Consider the following 6,000-nt stretch of genomic DNA (forward strand, 5'->3'; position numbering starts at 1 on the left):
GTGTTTACGAATGGGGAAATTGGGCTGTCTTGGGAAGTTGAAAGACTCACACTTCCCAAAGATCTGCATTTGTTCACCTAGTTTCCCAAGTTACATCTTTGTGTTCGGGGGGAAGATGGGTGTTGCAGGGCAGAAAGCAGATGTTATTTGCAAACAACCTGTTCTACCCTTTTTTCCCTCAAGTCTGAATTCTGGAAAGGAGAAAGTCCCATTGGAAAAAAGCTGGTTGGTAGGCTCTGAAGAATAGTTGGAATGTGGTTCTTTGCCTAGCAAGACCTTGAGGAATGATTGCAAGGGGTATAAGACATGCTGGACTCCAGGCATTGAAACCTTCCAGTAGTAGCAACCATCACCGTGTCGAAGTTTGGAATCTGCAGTGCCACCTGCCTTCAAAGGATACCGTGGAGATTGTCAACTGAGGACTTATGCAGTGACTATCAAGTACTGAAGAAGATCTCTCTTCTGTTTTCTAGGCACCATTACAATTCCCTTGAATCTGGGTTTAACCTTAGAGAAGGATCAGGATTGAATTTCCTGCTGGGTGGTAAGATGGGGACTTACCTGATTTAATTTAAAAGAACAAGTAAGTTGACATTTCTTCCATACTCAAATACTACACTGTACTGCTTGTTCTAGAAGGCTCTACAGACTCAGAACAAAAGGTAGGCCCTACAGGGAAGGCAGATCTACATTCTGTAAAGCAAATAACTTTTTCACAATCACCACTGTCCAACAATGGAACGTTTCTGTGCCTGTTTCGTCACCTTTAAAATAAGGATAATAAAACTTAACTTTAAAGGACTGCTTAAGGGATTAAAATGTATCAATATGTAAGGTGCTAAGAAAAAATTGCCTACCTAGCAGGTAGCAAATGCTCAGTAAATTTTTTTTTACTGTGGCATAGCAAGTACTGTTTGCTGTACTTCAAATACTACATTTCTGGAAAACATTGGAAACCTAAGTTAAATACGTTTAAATTGTTCATCTTTGGTCTCCTGGAGTTCAGGTGGTCTCCTTAAGTATAACAGACTTAGGCAAAAAGGAAATTCACCACAGCCTTAATTATAAATAAAAATTAGAAACTGATTTCATTATCACCTGTTTAATTCTACCTCCTAAAATAACTCAATGTTTATTCTTTGCTTTCACAGCTACACTTTAGGACCCCATCATTTCTTCCCAGGACTGTACAGCAATCTTCTGTAGCTGATGTATTCATCTGTACAGTCCTGCCTTTCTTTGCCCCCCACCTGACCATAATCTGCACAGCATCCTCAGTGATCCTGTTAGAGTGCAAATCTGATGTACAGCAGTTCCTCGATTTAGGCACACCAACAGCCAGCAGGCCGGATCTGCCTGGCAACTTTTTTTTGTTCTAATTTCAGTGCCTTTAAGCAGGTAAGTACCACAAGCCCTACCACTAACTACTGTATGTATTGATTACATTCATTCAGATTCACACTTTTTACCTGCCTGGCCCCTCCCTATAAGATGTGAATTTGTGCACTCCTGACCTACAGTCCCAATGCTGCAGCTGGCATGATCTTTCTAAAATGAAGATGAGGCCGTATTTCTGCCTTGCTATGCTTAAAAAATATAGCCATTAATTGGCTCTTTGTCTAGATGTTTTCATTCAGGAAATAGTGTACCCACAGTGTGCCCGGCACTGTTGTTTCTAGGTGCCAGGGATACTGCAGTGAACAGAACAGGCCAACATCTGTGCCTTCATAAAGCTTCAATTTCATCAAAAGAGACAAGTGCTATAGAGATAAAGCACAGGAGAGGAATAGCAACAACGGTGGGGTGCAATTTCAGATAGGCTGGCCAGGGAAGGCCCACAGAGATGAGGGCATCTGCTATAAAGACATTAAAGGGGGATGCACCCCAGACAGAAGCAGATACAGTGGCCCTGGAATGCTAGAGGGCTGTCCCCTCCAGTATCTCCTCAGTCGAATACTAGTTGTCTCCTTCAGGAATCAGCTCAAATGTCTTTTCTCCAAGGAACTTCTTCCTACCATTCTCAGGATGATATTCCTCTTATACATTCTTACATCTCAGATAGTTTCATGATTCTGTCATCATTTGTAGATACTGTCCTCAAAACTATTCACTGGAAAAAACTGCCTGAAGGATAAGCACACATGATGAGGCATTCCTGATGAGATTCTCCTTTGGCATTCTAATCTAGGGATGTTATCTAGAATTCTTTGGGAAGAAAAGATTTTGGAATTAAAGTCCATATTTAAATTTATCAGCTGAAGGAAGTTGGACAAATCCCTTAGCTTTGTCTAAACCGGTATTCGTGCAAGAGTTAAGCGTCAGAATATTCAAAGATATGGTGAAGGCCTAACTCCATGAAAGAACACAGCAGACCCTCAGTAAATAATTGCTTTTCATGCACACTGCTTCCCATCATCTCCATCATCCTCCAACGGCTGCTACTGCCACAAGAGGGCCCCATCAGTACGGCTGGAAAGGCCCGTCTGCTTTACCTTTGCAGATTTAACCAGCTACGAGCTCCATCCGTGGTGTACAAGCTCGGAATGAAGAATGGCATTCGACAGGCATATTGTGATGATGAGCTTGGTACCACTAAGGTCATTACAAACAGACATGGTGAAACAAGAACCTAGTATGGTGGTTAAGAGCAAAAGTCTTTTGAGCCTGGCTGATTGGGATTTGAATGTGGGTTTCATAACCACACTGGACAATTTACCTTACTCAGCTCCATCTGTTAAATACGGTTTTGCCAGGTCTCTGCTAGGGGCTGGCTGCCAGCCCCAGTGAGCTCGGTCTAGCTTGATGGATGGGTGAACAGTTGATGTGATGAGAGCTGTAGGGAAGTCCTGGGCATACCCAGTAACTGCTCACCTGCTATGGACACACGAAGGCACCAGCTCTGTGCTTTGCTCCTCTCAGCAGTGCCTCTTGTGAGGTGGTCCCCAGTAACGACAGCCCTGTGCATGGAAGCCAAGGTGAGACAAGAAACTAGCAAAAGGCTGAATCAAAGAGCATTTATCTCACAAATTAGAAAGTCAAATTCTAAGAGGATTTTTAAAACTTGATTAAAACATGCCTTAAGGGCAGTTTCTTCAACAAACGGTGTCAGTAAAACTACATGCAAAAGAATGGAGTTAGACCCTTATAACATATGCAAAAACTAAAAATGGATATAAGACTTAAATGTAAGACATAAAATTACAAAACTCGGGCGCCTGGGTGGCTCAGATGGTTAAGCGTCTTCCTTCGGCTCAGGTCATGATCTCGGGGTCCTGGGATCGAGTCCCGCATCGGGCTCCCTGCTCCTTGGGAGCCTGCCTCTCTCTCTCTCATGAATAAATAAATAAAATTAAAAAAAAAAAAGTTACAAAACTCTTAGAAGAAAGCATAGGGGAAAAACTTCATGACAATGGATTTGACCATTACCTCTTGGATATAACACCAAAAGCATAATCAACAAACACAAAAACATAAATTGCACTACATCAAAATTTAAAACTGCATCAAAGGACACAGTAAGAATGAAAAGGCAACCTACAGAGTAGAAAAAGTATTTGCAGATAATGTATTTTGTAAGAGGTTGAAACTCAGAACATACAAAGAATGACACATGAACAAAAAATCCAACAAAAAAATGGACTTGAATAGACATTTCTCCAAAGAAAGTATATAAATGGCCAATATGCGTATGAAAAGATGCTCAGCATCACTAATCATTAGGAAAATACAAATCAAAACCACCATATGATCACCTCACACCCACTAGGCTGGCTACTTTCAGTAAAAGTAAGTCTTACCAAGGATGTGGAGAAATTGGGACCCTCGTACACACTGATTGGGAAGTAAAATGGTGCAACCACAAAATAGAAAACAGTATGGCAGTTCCTTAAAAAAATAAGAACAGAATGACCAGATGACCCAGCAATTTCAAAAGAATTGAAAGCATCTTTGCAAACACCACTATAGATTTTGTGCCCCCGCCCCCACAATTTGTATGTTAAAACCCTAATCCCCAGTGTGATGGTAGTTGGAGGGTAATTAGGTCATAAGGGTGGAGCCCTCATAGAATTAGTGTCCTTACAAGAAGAGGCAAGACAAAACTTCCCCTCTGCTCTCCATCAGGTGACGGTAAGATGGATATCCCACAAACCAGGAAGCAGGCTCTTACCAGACGCCAGATCTGCCAGCACCTTGATCTTGAACTTGCCAGCCTCTAGAACTGTGAGAATAAATGTTTGTTGTTTAAGCCACCCATTCTATAGTAATTTGTTACAGCAAACTGATTAAGACACCCAATTTTTGCAGTATTATTTACAATGCCAAGGGTGGAAGCAGCCCAGTGTGTCCATCAACAGACGAATGGATAAATAAAATGTGCTATATACATACAATGGAATATTATTAAGCCTTAAAAAGGAAATAAATTATAACAACATGCTACAATATGGATGGACCTCAAGGACATTATGTTATGTGAAAGAAGCCAGTAGCAAAAAGACAAAAACTGTATGATTTCACTTGTATGAAGTTAACTAGAGCAGTCAAATTCATAGAAAGTAGAATGTTGCCCAGGGGCTGGAAGGAAGGGGTAAATGGGGAGCTGTTTAATGGGTATGAATTTTAGTTGCAAGATGAAAAAGTTCTAGAGACTGGTTGTACAACAATGTGAATATACTTACTACTACTGAACTGTACACTTAAAAATGGTTAAAATGGTAAATTTTATGCTTATATTTTGTGATAGTTTTAAAGCCTTAATGTACCTAATTCTGCTGAGCTTTCCTGTACCAAAATGCCTCTCTTGATGAGCACTGTTTTATTTTAGGGTTATTTCCTGGTCAGGCTACTCAGAGGCTTAGACAACTGATTAAGCAGATGACATATCTTCCTTTGAATTTAGCACAAGTATGCCAGAGACACTGGGTATCTAATCGTATGTGCTCTTCATACAAAATACTTGCATGGCTATAAAGGAAAAATTCCTCCTGTGTCTTCTCTCAATATTATGTACCAAGCAAATCCACAACACCGGCTGCGTCAGCTACAACCCAGTCCTGACATTGTCTACCTGGAGTTAGCATCCGGTCCCGTAGTTCCCACAAGACTCACAGGCTCAGTCCCACATGACTGTTACCTCTCCCCACCCCCTTCCAAAGCAAATCACAAATCCTGGTGGTTAACCTGTGCATCTGGCCAACCAGCTATTAACCAGAGGTCCCCAGGACCTGCTCAGGTTTGAATACTTTTAGTTCACAGAACTCAGGAAAACAGTTATTTCTTAAACTACCAGTTTCTTATAAAAGGATGTATCAGGAACAGCCAGATGGAAGAGATGCATTGGGCAAGATAATGTGGCAAGGGGCATGGGGCCTTCCTGCCCTCTCCGGGAGCACCACCGCGCCCCACCCCCGCCAGCACCTCCACACGTTTAGCAGCCTGGAAGCTGTCCAAACCTTGTAGTTCAGGGATTTTTATGGAGCCTTCATTATGTTGACATGATTGATTAAATCACTGGCCATCAGTGCCTGACTTAACCTCCAGTTCCTCTCCCCTTCCCCTAGAAGGGTAGGGGAGGAGCCTGAAAGTTCCCGACACAAATCACCACGGTTGGTTCCCCCCACAACCAGCTCCTACCCATCCTTTGGGGCTCTCCAAAGGTCACCTCATTAAGAAACAGGTGCAGTTGGTTGAAAGAGGCTCATTATGAATAACAAAAGACTCCCATTTCATCTTTTTGGCTATGGAACTATTTCAACAACTCGGAACAAAAATAGATATCAGCTATAGGAGTATCTTTTGTTATAATGTACAAGAACTTCAGGAGCTATGTGCCAGGAACAGGGACAAAGATCAAATATAAATTTCTATTATAAATCACAGTATCATGGTGGCAAACTGTTTATAACAGGGTTTCAATCAACTAACTGGATGCCATCCTCTTAAATGTGGGCAGACTTACAGCTCTTTGTATGCACTTAGAAAGGAATTTTAATACATGTG

Source organism: Leptonychotes weddellii, chromosome 4 (assembly GCF_054177405.1).
Source record: "Leptonychotes weddellii isolate Sample4059 chromosome 4, ASM5417740v2, whole genome shotgun sequence".
NCBI lineage: Eukaryota > Metazoa > Chordata > Mammalia > Carnivora > Phocidae > Leptonychotes > Leptonychotes weddellii.